This window comes from Arvicanthis niloticus, chromosome 17 (genome assembly GCF_011762505.2).
Source record: "Arvicanthis niloticus isolate mArvNil1 chromosome 17, mArvNil1.pat.X, whole genome shotgun sequence".
NCBI lineage: Eukaryota > Metazoa > Chordata > Mammalia > Rodentia > Muridae > Arvicanthis > Arvicanthis niloticus.
In genome coordinates, this window is record NC_047674.1 from 32,000,227 (window position 1) to 32,015,831 (window position 15,605).

The window sequence follows — 15,605 nt, forward strand, 5'->3', positions numbered from 1 at the left end:
ATGTTCCCAAGTCTTCACCATGATGGGTTTGTAAACTTGACATAATCTAGAAATCACTTGTGGAAAGTCTTAATTGGAGCTGTGTAGATTGGGTTGGCCTGTGGGCGTGACCATGGAGGATTGTCTTGGTTATGGAGGGAGGTGGGAAGACCTGCCCCCTATGGGCGACACCATTCCCTAGCAGACTTAAAAGAGCAGAGAGGGGCTGAGCACATGCAAGCACTTATTTTCATTTTGCTCTTGATGTGCTGTGCCTTGACTTCCCCACAATCACTGACCGTAACCTGGATTGTAAGGTGAATAAAATCTTTCTCTATCAATATTGATTTGATTTGCCGGGCAGTGGCGGTGCACACCTTTAATCCCAGCACTTGGGAGGCAGAGACAGGTGGATTTCTGAGTTTGAGGCCAGCCTGGTCTACAGAATGAGTTCCAGGACAGCCAGGGCTACACAGAGAAACCCTGTCTCGAAAATAAAACAAACAAACAAACAAAGAAACAAACAAACAAAACAAAAACAGAAACAAAACAAACAAAACAAAAAAGCCCCAAAACTACAAAAAAGATTCTTTTTATTTTTTAATTGGATATTTTATTTACATTTCAGATGTTATCCCCTTTCTCCATTTTCCCTCACCCAGAAACCCCCTATCCCATCCCCTCTCTTCCTGCTTCTATGAGGATGTGCCCCCACCCACCCACCCATCTCCCTGCCCTCAAATTCCCCCACACTGTGGCATTCAGCCTTCACAGGACCAAGAATCTCCTCTCCCACCTGTGCCCAAAAAGGCCATCCTCCCCTACATATACAGCTGGAGCCATGGGTCCCTCCCTATGTGCTCCCAGGCTGGTGGTTTAGACCCTGGGAGCTCTGGTTGGTTGATATTGTTGCTCTCCCCATGGGGCCTCAAACCCTTTCAGCTCCTTCAGTCTTCTCTCTAACTCCTCCATTGGGAACCCCTTGATCAGTTCAATGGTTAGCTGTGAGCATCTGCCTCTGTATATGTCAGGCTCTGGCAGACCTCTAAGGAGATAGCTATATCAGGCTCCTGTCAGCATGCACTCCCTAGCATCCACATCAGTGCCTACCTTTGGTGACTGCACATGGGATGGATACTCAGGTGGAATGGTCTCCGGATGGTCCCTCCTTCAGTTTCTGTCCCACACTTGGTCTCCATATTTGCTCCCATGAGTATTTTGTTACTCCTTCTAAGAAGGACCAAAGCACCCACGCTTGGTCTTCCTTCTTCATCATTAAGAGTCTTAACCACAGCTGCCCTTTAAGGAGCCCACACTCCTCTCTCAGGTGACTGTGTTTCTATTTTTAAATAAACTTTAACCCTGAGTTCACTGGCACACCCTGACTTTCTTTTCTGCATCAAGGTCAAGGATTCCAATTTTATTTAAAGATTAAGGGAAAGCTATGGGTGCTGTGGGGACAGCCTGGAACTGTCTCCTGTTGTCATTGCCAGGACACCTTGATTATGACCCTGTGAGTCCATTTCTTTCTTTTTTTTTTAAAAATTAAAATATTTATTTATTTATTGTGTTCACAGATTTGTGCATCTCAAATTTGCCAAAGAGGATGTGTATAAGCCAGAGGGAGGGGTTCCTGCCTTCTACCATGTGGGAATTGAACTTGGGTCCTTAGGCTTGGCTGCAAGTACTCTTCACCCACTGAGCCATCTTGATGGCTATCTTTTTTTTTTCTCTAAATAGTTTCTTTCTTTCTTTATTTATTTAATTTTTTAACTTAGATTTTTTTTCTCTGTATATATGTATGGTATGTGTGCATGTATGTTCACGTCATACCATAAGAGGGTGTGTGTGTATGTCTGAAGTTGATGCCAAAATTCTTTTTTTTTTTTTAAAGAAAGAATTAATCATTTATTTTGTGTATATGAGTACACTGAAGAGGTCAATCAGATCCCATTACAGATGGTTGTGAGCCACCTTGTGGTTGCTGGGAATTGAACTCAGGACCTTTAGGAAGAGCAGCCAGTGCTCTTAACTACTGAGCCACCTCTCCAGCCCCGATGCCAGAATTCTTGATTACTCCCCCCATTATGTAACTGGTGGTCTAGCAGTCAGCTTGCCCAGGGATCCCATGTCTCTGCCTCTCCAGTGCTGGGATCATGCACAGCTTCTGTGCCTGAGTGGGTTTATGGGTTCTGGGGCTCTGTCCTCAAGTTCACATATTGTGCAGTGTGCCCTTTTCTCACTGAGCCATTTCCTCACCCTATCAGAACCCAGAGCATCTACTGCTCAGGTCCCTCTCTCCCTCATCTGCAGCTGTGTCTTTATCTACTCCTGATTCTGCATGTAGGCAGGAAACTATGAGAGTCCTATCTAAGAGGGGCTAAGGCAGCATACCACATATGCTAGATACATAGCAACCAAATGGGCCTCCCTCCCCTAACCCCAAGTCACATCCTGCTCACCCACCAGACAAATGAGAGACCTCCCCTGCTCCCCCTGTCAACCAGGAATCAGAGATAGCCTGACAGGGATGAGTCACTAACCATGTGGCATGGATCCTCCCCTTCCTTCTGAAACCTACATATAAGAAGGGACCCTTACTCTGCCACATAGGCTCAAGCTCTTCTCAGAGTCCCACTGAGTTGTCTTCTGTGATGTTTAAAACATAGTAAGTTGCACTCAGGAGGCAGAGGACAGGCGGATCTCTCTGAGTTGGAGGCCAGCCTGATCTACAAAGTGAGTCCAGGACAGCCAGAGCTGGTTACACGGAGAAACCCTGTCTCAAAAGACAAAAACAAAAGACAAAAACTAAACATAAAAAAACCCCAAAAACCTCACCTAAAAAGGGCAGTCTGCATCAGTGTCACCACTGAACCTCAAACCTGAGCCTTTCACAGCCCAGTTTTCAATTTGATCAAATTAAGAAATGAAAGCCCCAAATCAGATTGAGGAGAATGTTTTGCATGGCTGCATAAATAAATCTCTCCTGGGAGGGAGGGAGGGTGCCATCACAAGTGTCCACACAAGTGTCACAGGAGGCCATTGTTTTGGATATGACTGCTGCACTGGCCTCAACAGAGCCATCTAAAAATATATCCAAGTCCCTTACCCTAAAGTTTCCTGTCATCCAAGTTACTGTCTGACATCCAGGGGATGTCAAAGTTAAAGCCAGAACAGCAGAATTTTTCATGCAGGTCAGGTTCAACCTGTATAATAGCAAAATCCTTTCTGCTGTGGTCCTCGCAGGAAACGTAACCTGTAGTTTAGCAGTCAGTGGCTCCACTGTTCTACCTGGCCACCTGCCTGCCTCAGGAAGCAGCTTTGAGCTGACCACCTGTTCTCTGTTTCTGGTCTATTCAGCATTCAGCCCTGTGCTGGCCAGCTGCCCTTCTCTGCACGCTGCCTGATAACTCTCTCTCATGAGCAATGTTACAGCGATATTACGCACGGTAGAGCCACCCCTACCCAGCATTAGAATGGGCAAGTTGAAACTCATGACAAACTCCACACACTTGGTATGCCCCCTTTAATGCAACTTAACTGATCCCCAGACAGAGAATCTGAGCCACATTGTAAGACCACTGCTAAATTAGGCTGGAACATCTCCATTACTTTGGATGTGACTGGCTTGAAAATGGCTTCATAGGATCCAACATCTATCCCATCTCAGAGTGGGTAGTTAACAGCATAGTAGTTACTTTGCCAGCCTCAACATCCTGTACTTCCCTAATTCCTGGGGTACTAGGAAAGCACTCTTTGTATTTATGAAAAGACATAGTCATGACCCAGTCTGTGGTGAAAGGCCTCTTCTACACAATCACCATGGTGAATATCAACGTCAACATACAGCACCCTCTGGTGATACTCTATGGCCAAGACGGTATCACTGATGTAACAGAAGCCAGATGCTTCAGACTTCTTTGCACAATGCAGGTCCCCAGCCCAGTTGACATCCATGTCATCTGCTGGTTATTAAGTTTCCCAGCACTTACCAGAGCACCGCTAGTAGACAACTGACTAAACTCAATCAATCCATCAAATACTGGACAGTCCTCACCAACGTTGAATCTCTATGAATCTGCTTGCTGTAGTCAGACATGTTATCTGAGGGACTAGAATGCAAGAATTCAATGCAGTCATCACTGTGATACTTGGTCATCTCCTCAGCACTGGCTTTGTGAGGGCGACAGATTTCTATTTTTCGGTAGAGACCATAGTTGAGCAGCAAATTGTGTTGTGCAGATTCAGTAAGGCTTCACTGGGTGGCCTTGTCCATAATAAGAGTTTCCAACATCCCTGTCATAGTGGTAACAGACTTTTCTGTTGAGACCTCCAGTCTCTGCCATCTTGCTCACTACCCGGCTCTCCTGTCAGTCTGCCCCCCCCCCCCCTTTTTTTCTTAATACACTTTCTCTAATACATTTCTAAATAAAGTTTCATCATTATCCATCTGCCCCCCCCCCCCCATCCAATTCCTGGCTCTGGAACACAAAACCTGGAAATCTTAGTGGGTGCTCCAGAACTCTGACCCACCTTTGTAACAACTAACAATGTACTGTACTGTGGGTAGTTAGGGTACTGACTGGGACTGGCTCAAGGATGGTGAGAGCTGAGAGAAGTGCAAGGTAGAGGAGTCCCCACTCATGTGCATCCATGGGACATCCTGGTCCTCGATGCACCTTGGAGAATTGCCATGGGAGGTCTCAAGACCCAGTAATTCTAGAGAGGCAGTGTGTGTGTGTGTGTGTGTGTGTGTGTGTGTGTGTGTGTGTGTGTGAAGTCTGGCTGATGCTCAGATTCCATGGGGTTCAGATGGAACAGAAGAGAGGATACAGAGAAAAGGCAATTAGGGGGACATCAACTTTTTCTTTTGAGACAGGGTCTCATGTAGCCCAGGCTAGCCTCAAACTTGCTAAGTAGCCAAAGATAAGCTTGAGCCCTTAATCCTCCTGCCTGTTTCTTCTGAGTTCTAGAATTAGAGTCATGGCTGCCATTCCTGGTTTATGCTGTGCTCAGATCCACTGATTTGAATTTGGAAAGAAAGATATCATCATCCTCTTTTCCTCCCAAGATGGAACCAGAGCCTGCCTCCCAGCTGCCTGCCCTGGCAGCTCTTCATCTTGCTGTTTTGCAGAATATACAATTTCTTTGCATAATAGAGAGCATAATCTCATTTTCTCACTGGCTACACAGCTTAGCTTTCAATCAATTATCCCCAAATACATTAAAAAAAAAAAAGTTTCCATTTCGCCTCTCCGCCTGCTTGGTGCTTGGTTGTCCCTGTCAAAGAATTTGCAAATCAATTGCACTAACAATACTTTCCACAAATTACCTTCAAATGCCTGTGATGTCACCACAGTTAATGGTTAATGTGTTCCTGATAAATAATGCATCAGGAAGTGGCTGGGCCCCCTTTCTGACGTTCAGTGTGAGACAGCCTGTTGTCATGATGAGCAGCTTGGCTCAGCTGAACCCAGGGCTCAGCCAGGTGAACAGACAAGACTATCCACTGCTCTGCCCCTGCCAGGACTCAGCATCTTTCAGCTCTGATAAACAGGGGTAGTTACAGGTGTCTTAGGGCCATAGGGAGGGTCTAGTTGACTTTGCTGTGAGAGGTGGGGATGGTACTGTGGCCCATAGAGAAGGAGGGGCCTTGGGAGTAGCTGGGGATCAGAGGGCTTCCTCAAGCTGGACAAACCCCTAGCCCAAGGTTGCCAAACACATGTTTTGTTCCCTATGCCATAAACAGGGCAGTATTGGAACAGTGTCTTACACTAAATAGGACTTTGCATGAAGTGCCTGGATGTGTTCTAAGGTTCATAGTTTTGGGAAGAGATGTGTATTCCAGGGACTAAGGCTTCATTTGACTTGTCTAGGCTGAGATGTAGGCGGCCAGAAGGTATATGACTCCATACCAAGGCTTGTGTAGTGTCTTTATCCTTTATGTATGTCATAGATAGACTCATTCACATTTGCAGCCATCCACCATGGACTACTTCATGAGTAAGACACACCACAGGGACTTTGGATATCTGTCCTCTGAGGTTGTAGTTTGTTCTGTCCAGAGTCATCATAGACTTGGCTAGGGGAGAGTTTGAGGGGGTGGGGCTGGCACAGAGTTGGGCCCTGCTTTGTCTTTTCTGACATACAAACTAGTTGTATAGATGCTTTAGAGACTGTTGCAATGGCTGAATCCCTTAGAGCTCTACCCCAGGGTTGGTTTGATTATGGACAGTGTGGTTAGCCTACGTAATTTATTTACAGGGACGGACTCGCTTTCCTCACACAAATATCACTCATACTAGTGTCTTAATAACAAGTATATTTTGAAATATAAAGCTCAGATCTCAGAGCTTCTTTCTAGGAAGCCAAATTAATGACAGTGTGGCAGTACCAGCCCTGCATGAAGGTCTGGAGGTGTCCTCTGCTCCCTGCCTCCAACAGAGTCTTACCTCTGACTGACATACAAGACAGGTGTTCTAAAACCAGGATGTTTTTGGCTCCAAGACAAACTATCTCTTTTTCTCTTGGAGGTGACAGTTGTGTTTTGTATTGTCAAAATTAAACCACACACCTCAAAAGGTGGCTTGAGGTATCAACAAAAGTCCCTGGAAAGAAACCATGCCTTATATGGAAACTTCTGTAAGGCCTGTAAACCATTGAGAGCTTCAGTATACGGAGAGATTGGGACATTGCAGTACCAGGGCCTAATTACCTAGTCTAGTTTGGGCTATCTTTTAGTATTTTGTCTCTTATTTTTCTTGAAATTACATTTGTGAGACACAGGGTACCCATGGACATCAGTCAATGACTTTTGGGAGTCTGTTATCTCCTTCTACCATGTAAGTCCCAGGGATTGGATTCAAGCCATTGGTCTTGTTGAGGCAGAAAGGAGGAGGATGGGGCATTTGTCAGGAGCCCCTTCCACTTTCTCCTGTCTCCTACATCCATGGGACAAAGGCTACTCTTAGTGGGATCCCTTTGCCATCTTTTGGCAGCCTCTCACCCCTGCCTGGAGATGGAAGAGGGAGGCATGACTTGCAAGTGTGGCTGATTGGTGGTCAGCCACAGAACAGCAGAGTGGTTGGTATACTGAACGGATGGGGCACCATGGACTCACGAATGGCAGAAGCTGAGTCCAGCTCCCTTGACCAGAGGATGCAAACATGTATACCTTAGATTTAGAGAGATCCAGGCTTGAGGCCTTTCATTATGTCCCCGTCAGGGCCACTCTCCACGTGCACAGATGTGTGAGATGATGCTGGCGTTTGGCTCTGGAGTATGTGATGAAAGATGCCCAGCATTTAGCAGGCTCTCACCAAGCACAGCCCTGCTGAGGGGAACTGGCCATTTGCCTGCTCTGAACTCTTACTCTTCCCAGTTTCCATCACGCCTCCTAATGCTTCTCAGTGTGGATCCCAGCTGTGGAACCCCCGATTAAAGCATCCCCTTCCAGGGAAGCCAGTCCTGACGTCTCTTCCCAGCAGGGCTCATTATTGCATCTTCTCCCTAGGTTTCTGTGTATTGACATTTGATTGCATCCGGCTTCACACTCAGAGTCCTCCATATATTAAGCTCTAATTATTTTGTGTGTCCTTAAATAGAGACAGCAAAAATGTCACTTACTGTGTTAATTGGGGTTTGTTTTATCCCCAGCAAATGTGTTGTGCAGGTAGGCTGAGTTCTGCTTGTTTGCTAGCTCACCATCTGCTTGTTGAGTATTGTCTAGAGACTCCTAGGAGCTAGGCACCCAGGCTCCAGAAGACAATAACTTCTGCCCATAGACCTTCCAGATTGCGGGCCACCACATCGGGTTAGCTTTTAGTCACTATGACAAGTACCTGAGATAGTAAACTTGTAAGGAAGAAAGGTTTGCTCTATTGCATAAAGCCATTACACTTTCTTTAGGGAAGAGCTTTATGCCTTAGATTTTGGAGTCTCAGCCTGTGGTTATTTGGTCTTGTTGCTTGGGGCCTGTGGCAAGTTGGAAACACGATGAATCAAATTGGTGGAAAGCAGAAGAGATAAAGGAAAGGCTGGAGTCCCAATAACCAGTACAATGATCTAACTTCCTCAAAGGGTACCTGGCTCAGACTCTTTTTTTTTTTTTTTTTTTTTTTTTGGTTTTGGTTTTTCAAGACAGCGTTTCACTGTGTAGTCCTGGAACTCACTCTGTAGACCAGGCTGGCCTCGAACTCAGAAATCCGCCTGCCTCTGCCTCCCAAGTGCTGGGATTAAAGGCGTGCACCACCATTGCCTGGCCTGGCTCAGACTCTTAAAGGCACATCCTTATTCAGTAGCACCACAGGCTGAGGATCAAGTCTCCAACACATAGGCCTTTGGGGTCGTTCATGGCAGAGCTTTGAAATGTGGAACACAGAGTAGCAGGCATGGTAAGAGTGGTTAAATGAATGGGAAGAGATAAAGTACTGGTGGGTCTTGCATCTCTTCTGTCTATGAAGCCATCTGGAATGAGTGAAGAAGAGGAAGTGGGATTTACATGATTTATATTTTTCCTCCATATATGCCTTTGCATCACATGTGATGTGTTTTTATAAAACCGAGGATATGTTTTATAGAGTGTGGTATGGTGCAGTGAGAGGGGGTACCTCAGCAGGTTCATGCTGAGGCATTCCTCCTCTCTTGAGGTATCAGCCATACAACAGATGGGTCTAGTATATAATAGAGTTTATTTAGGGGCATTGGAAGGGGAGTTGAAAAGAGAGAAGAGGCAGAGAAGGAGGGGAGGAAGAGAGAGAGAGAGAGAGAGAGAGAGAGAGAGAGAGAGAGAGAGAGAGAGAGAACAGAGGCCAGTCAGGAACATGTGGAGAGAAAGGGGGGAAGAGGAAGAGAAGAGAGGGAGAAGGGGGCCAGAGAGTCAGAGAGAGAAGGAGAGGCCAAACAGTTCCTTTTATAGCAAGCCAGGCCTACCTGGCTGTTGCTAAGTAACTGTTGGGCAGAGCACAGAAGGATGCTAACAATGTGCACACCTGGTGTCCACAGAGGCCAGATAAGAACATCTACCTGAGGATGTGAGCCACTATGTGGGAACTAGGAATGAAACCCAGGTCCTCTGCTCTTAGCTATTGAGTCATCTCTCCAGCCCCATGTTCTAGTGAATTTTAAGCAGGGAATCACATTTGCATCTTAGAAAACCTAAAATGGCAGGTTTGGGGTAGAATAGTTACAGGGCCTGGTGGAAGGCAGGACAGATGGTGTCCAGATGCTACAATTCTGGGCAGGTCCAACTGGGTCAACAGAATCCAGATGGTGTTGAGGTGTCTGGAATTGTCACAGACAGGACACTGTGGTGTCATGCCCCTGAGGGCTTCTGTCTTTCCATTCATGTTTATCCGGACCTTGGATTGCATATCCCAGATAGTTTGCTGGTGTGCAAGCTTAGGCGTGCAGCAGTGGTCAGAACAGTAAGGCTTGTTTAGAGAAACCTAGCTTCCTGGCTGTTGAGACTTCAGGAGAAGGAGCCTGGTGCAAAACCTGACAAGCTGGGTCCCTTATGCGGAAGGAGAGAGCCAACCTTTGGTTTTCAACTATGTGTCATGGTCTGTTCATGTCCTTTGACCCCTCATCCCACATAAATAAATGAATGTTAAAAAAAGAAAAATAATAACCTCAACGAATATCTTCTTCTTCTTCTTCTTCTTCTTCTTCTTCTTCTTCTTCTTCTTCTTCTTCTTCTTCTTCTTCTTCTTCTTCTTCTTCTTCTTTTAATTTTAGGGAATGTACTCATGCCCAGGATTTTATGTATGGTATGGACTGTCCAATGCAGGGAGAGGTACTTTTAGCTAGTAGCTATATAAACTACTGGCAGGCATTTTTGTTACCATTTCCTAGGAAATATTGTGTTATTTTACAAAGAGGTATGTTCTTTGGTGCATATACCAACCAACATATTACCTTCATGGCTGAGAGGCAGAACTGAACATGGTGGAACCTGAGAGGCCATGAATGTCCTTCCCCAGTGGATACACCCAGTGACCAAAACAATCATTGGTGTAGGGGGCTAAGGTCAGTGTAACTGGCCTCCTACCTCCAGAGACAGTTTGCTGGGGACTCCTTTTGCTGTGGTCTCTAACCCAACATGGAGGGCTTTGCTGGTTGCCTGTGCTCTCTGTTTCATAGCTGTAGCGACACAGCCCTACCTTCCACCCCATCTGGTCTGCTAGGTAGGATTTGCTGTGATCCTGTTGTGATCCTGAGACTCTGGCCAGGCCTCTGCTATAACACTCAAGGTCTCAGATTTGTCTGGAACTCAGGTCTGTGGGTTGCCAATCATAATGTAAAAGAAAAATTGGACAAGGTAAAGAGGACTCTATGGTGAGGTGGTCCAGGCACTTCTCTTAGCTATGGCCTTGTTGCCACTGATGGCAACATTAATGATAAGACTGAAAGGTGTGATGATAATGGGAAAGGGTGGGCCATGAGATTAGCTGTGAGTCCCCTCCCCACCCTCAGCTGGTTGTACTGACCTCTTTTTCTGTTATGTTGGCAGACAGCTTAGGGTAAAAGCCTTGTCCCAACATTGTGCAGGTCAGACTGAGCTTTTCTTTTTTCTTTTTTCTTTTCTTGGATATTATATTTACATTTCAGATTTTATCCCCTTACCCCATCCCCCCACCCACCCAGGAACCCCCTATCCCATCCCCCCTCCTCCTGCTTCTATAAGAATGTGCCCCCACATACCCCCCACTCCCACCTCCCCACCCTCGAATTCCCCCCTACTCAGTGTCCAGCCTTCATTGGACCAAGGACCTCCTCTCCCACCTATGCCTGACAAGGCCATCCTCCCCTACATATACAGCTGGAGTCATGGGTCCCTCCCTATGTGCTCCCAGGCTGGTGGTTTAGACCCTGGGGGGCTCTGGTTGGTTGGTATTGTTGCTCTCCTCATGGGGCCACAAACCCTTTTAGCTCCTTTAGTCTTCTCTCTAACTCCTCCATTGGGAACCCCTTGATCAGTTCAATGGTTAGCTGTGAGCATCTGCCTCTGAATATCAGACTGAGCTTTTTACTGTCTCCATTGACCTCAGACCTTAGAGAAGCTGTGGTTCAGGGCTTGGGAGCTGGTTAAGTCAGTGAGAAGCAGAGTTCTGCCCCCAGAAAGATGCCTGTAATCCCAGCACTCGGGAGGCAGAAACAGGCTCATCTCTGGGGCTTACTTGTCAACTAGTCTGGGCTCTATGGTGACTTCCTGGCTAGTGATAGACTGTCAAAAAAAACAAAACAAGAAGCCTAAAAACAAAACAGGCAGATGGTACCTAAGAAACAAGACCCACACTTGTTCCCTGAGGCTCACACATTTGTAGATGCAGCCTTCCCACTCCCAGGATGATGACTAGGTGGGTAAGAATGTTTTTCCTTAAGGCTAGTGATCTGGGTTTGCTCTCTGGCATGGAAGGAGAAACCAGTTCCCTCAAGTTGTTCTCTGACTTTTACATACACACTGGGACATTCTGGCACACACACCCATACATACTAAATAAATAAAAGTCACCTTTTTCTTTTTTAAAAGAGAAAGAAAAGCTGTGGTTCCCAATGAGGACATGAGGGGCTGAGGGGCATCCTGTGTCATGGCATTTAGCAAAGCACATCAAGTACAAAAACCTCCGTCATTCCCGCTGATAAAGGTGGCCTTCTAGGAGGACCTTGAGCAGGAGCATTGGGTAAGATGAGAGCTCATTGCCTATTGTTTTCACACAGAGGTGGGGGGAAGGGGAAAGGAGAGAGAGCAAGAAAACCTAGCTCTGGGTTAGGTCGGGAGAGAACCAGAGAGTCTGAGATGAAAGCTCCATTGCATCATTTAACTCATTATACTGAATGGGCCAAGGCTGGTGGGCTGCTGTGCCAAAGCTCTACTAGAATGAGGAGGGAGCTATTTCTGTCCCTTCTGGCTTGAAGTTCTGTGCACAGATGATGCCAATAAAACTTCCCTGGGAGGCTGCTGCCATGGCCACTGGAAATGGTGGCAGATTAAGCATCTTAAAATTCGATTGTGAAATCAATATGCCAATTACAGTAGTTAAACCTCTACAGAGCCAAGATCCTTCTTCTTCCCTGGTGGCTGCATGGCTTCGGATTCAGGGCTGCATTAAGGTGTCACTCAAGGCCAAGCTTGCGGTTTCCTTTGTCTCCATTGGGAGCCCTATATTTTCTTTCTGACTTCTTTTGTTCCTCATCAAAAGCTGCTGTTAAAAACTTGCACTTTGGTGTTGAGACTGGGGCTAGAAGGTATATAGTACATTCTGAGCCTTAGTATTTCGTCCACATACTAAGAGCTCCATATCCTAAGCATATATATTGCTTCCTGTAAGAGGTATGTCTTCTTTTTCTTGGTGTATAGCAGAGTTCTCAAAAACACAGTGGCTAAAGAAAATATCCATCATTTGTGTGGCATTTGATGTATGAATTTTTTTTTTTAATGTTCAGGGCTGGTGTTTTAGTTACTTTTCTGTTGCTGTTATAAGACATCGTGACCAAGGCAAGTTAGAAACGAAAGTGCTTAATTGGACTTATGATTTCAGAGGGTTAGAGTCCATGATAGAGGAACAAAATCACGGAGGTGGGAACAGTTGAGAGCTCACATCTCAATCCATAAGCAGGAGGCAGAAAGAACACTGGAACTAGCATGAGTCTTTTTAAACCTCAAAGTCTGCCCCCAGTGACACACCTCCTCTAACAAGGCCACATCGCTTAATCCTTCCCAAGCAGTTCTACTAACTGGGGATCATGTATTCAAACATATGAATCTATGGTGGCCATTCTCATTCAAACCAACACATTCCACTCCCTGGTCTCTATAGGGCTCATAACTACATCATAATGCAATGCTCATTTACTTCCTCTTCGAAAGTCCTCATAGTCTTTCAGTCTCAACATTGCTTAAAATCCAGATCTTTCCTGAGACTCAAGGCAATCATTCAGTTGTAACCTTATGTAAAATTAAAAAGTATATCACACACTTTCAACATATGATGGCACACAATACACATTGCAATTCCAAAAGAATGGGGGCATAATGAGAAAATATTGGACCAAAGACAGACCAAAATCCAGCGGGGCTAATTATATCTTATATCAAAAAGTTTAGATGGCATAGCCCTTCCAGCTTTGCTGCCTTCAGGACCCTTGCCCTGCCTCACATTGACTCCACTTCCCATGTACATGTGCTGTCCTTGGCAGCAGATATGCAATAGCTCAGGCACCTCTAAGGCCTCCGGTTTTCAATGCAACTTTTATAGCTTCTCACAATGACCTCTCATGGCCTCTTTTCCTCTCAGAGCCTTCCTGCCAGCCATTCATTATTTGGTCTCAGAGGCTTTCTTTTTTCTCAAGATTTATTTATTATATATATGTGAGTACACTGTATGCTCTCTTCAGGCACACCAGAAGAGGGCACTGGATCCCAATATAGTTATGAGCCACCATGTAGTTGCTGGGAATTGAACTCAGGACCTCTGAAAGAGAAGTCAATGCTCTTAACCACTAAGCAAGTCTAGTGTTGAAGAGACCTAAGTAGAAGGAAACAATGTTATAGCCATCTCTCCAGCCCTGTCAGAGGCTTCTCTAACCACAGAGGAAGATTACAGAGGAGATCACATCTCTTTTACTCATGTATCTTCCAAGACTAAAGCATGATCCATGTGGCGGACTCTGCCAATTTTTGCAACCCATTTAGGGTGAACCCTGGCCCTCAAACTGAATCACATGTGTAGTAGCACTAATTAGTTATTGTCTTTTAGAAGCAGGCAACTCCTTAGGCGGTTTTCTTTCTCATGCTTATGCTGTAAGCTTAGCTGGGTCAGGTCTTACCCTGAGACCACCTCTCCTTTTGTTTCAATGAAGATCAGGCTTCTCCTTACTTAAGGCTCTCAGCACTAGACTTCCTGCAACATTGTTTCCTTCTACTTAAGTCTTTCAGCACTAGACTTCCTGCAGCATTGTTTCCTTCTACTTAAGTCTTTCAGCACTAGACTTCCTGCAGCATTGTTTCCTTCTACTTAGGTCTCTCAGCACTAGACTTTCTACAACATTGTTTCCTTCTATTTTGTCTTTCAGTATTAGACTTACAGCAACACTGTTTCCTTCTACTTAGGTCTCTTAGCACTAGACTTGCTGCAACATTGTTTTCTTCTATTATGTCTCTCAGTATTAGACTTACTGCAACATTATTTCCTTCTACTTAGGTCTCTCAGCACTAGGCTTGCAGCAACATTGTTTCTTGGTTTTCTTTTGCTCTTTAAACTGTACATTTGTATTTCTTTTTGCCCTGCACTCTTTTTTTTTTTTTTTTTCATTGTAGGCATGCATAAGAGTGATTAGTAATGATCACAAGACCGAGTCAATATTAGGGTTACTTGAAATCTCCTCCACCAAAGAAATTAGTCTATTACTTTTTGGCCTTCAGCAAAGTCTTAGGATAAGGATAGAAGACAGCTAGGTTTTCTGCTAAAATATCACACGAATGGGCTCTGGGCCAGTTACTGTTAAAGCCCCCACTTCTTTTAATCTTCCACTCAACTTAGTTGTCAACCTGACAACATCTGGAATCAATTAAGTCCCAAGCAGCTTGGCATATGTATAAGGGATTTTCTTGATTGGATCATTTTAGGTGAGAAGACACACCTTAAATCTGGGCCACACCTTCTGATGGCAGCCTACAAAAAAAGACATGGGGGAAGGGAGCTTTTGCTTTTTGTCTGCTTGCCTTCACTTTTCCTGGCAAATTCATCTATCCTGTTACTGAGGCATTTCTTTGGTGGTGTTAGAAACTACTTTGTTGAGATTCCAATGTATGTAGTCTGAAGACCAGTTGGAATTCTATGGGAGCCTCCAGCACAGCCTGTCATGCCACTGACACGGGAACAAGCCTGGCTGACACTGGGGAAGAAAGATTCATAACCCCAAGTCTTTCATCCCAGCCAGTGGACTGACAATCTTCCAGACTTGAAAAGGAGGCCCCTAAAGAGCAACACACTCTCAAATTACCTACCATCTGACCACAGCTACAGGTGTGTGTGTGTGTGCATGCACCACACATGTGCTTTTTGTACATGTGTTATATTAGAAGTCACGCCTCACTCCTTCCTAAGCATTGGGGTTTAAAAGTAAATATTTGTGTCAACTGGATTTCTGTTGGTGATGTTCACTGTAAATGCTTACTTCCATCTCTTGAAATATTATGCAATGCTGCCATTTCTTCATTAATTGATTTTAAACATTGTTTATTGACTGCAGTGGGAACTGGTGATTGAGCCCTCCATGAACTTCCTTCCCTTGGCTCTTTCTCCACCCTCAGCATACTTTTATCACAACTTTTGGTTAAATCAATAGTCAGTGTTTATGTCATTACGACAGTAGATTATGCTTCCTGCAAAGTAAAGTAGAGCATGATGATGTTTCTTTCCTGGAGTTAATGCCCTCATGTTTCCCCTTTATTGAGATTTCTGTGTCCCTGTCTCTGCTTCTTTTCTAAATGCCACATTAGCTCAGTTAAATGTGAATTTACATTACTTCCCAAGTAGCTAAATCACTGCTCTATCAATTTCCCCTTTTTCCTGGATCATCACACTTGAGTTCCTGGCTGTGGATGCCAGGAACTGACCTGTCCT

General features: G+C 45.1%; 1 pseudogene; it reads right to left on the reverse strand.

The window, feature by feature from the left end:
- Nucleotides 1-3,331: 3,331 nt before the first annotated feature.
- On the reverse strand, nt 3,332-4,325 carry LOC117722763 (histone deacetylase 1 pseudogene; annotated as a pseudogene).
- Between the last annotated feature and the right edge of the window lie 11,280 nt (nt 4,326-15,605).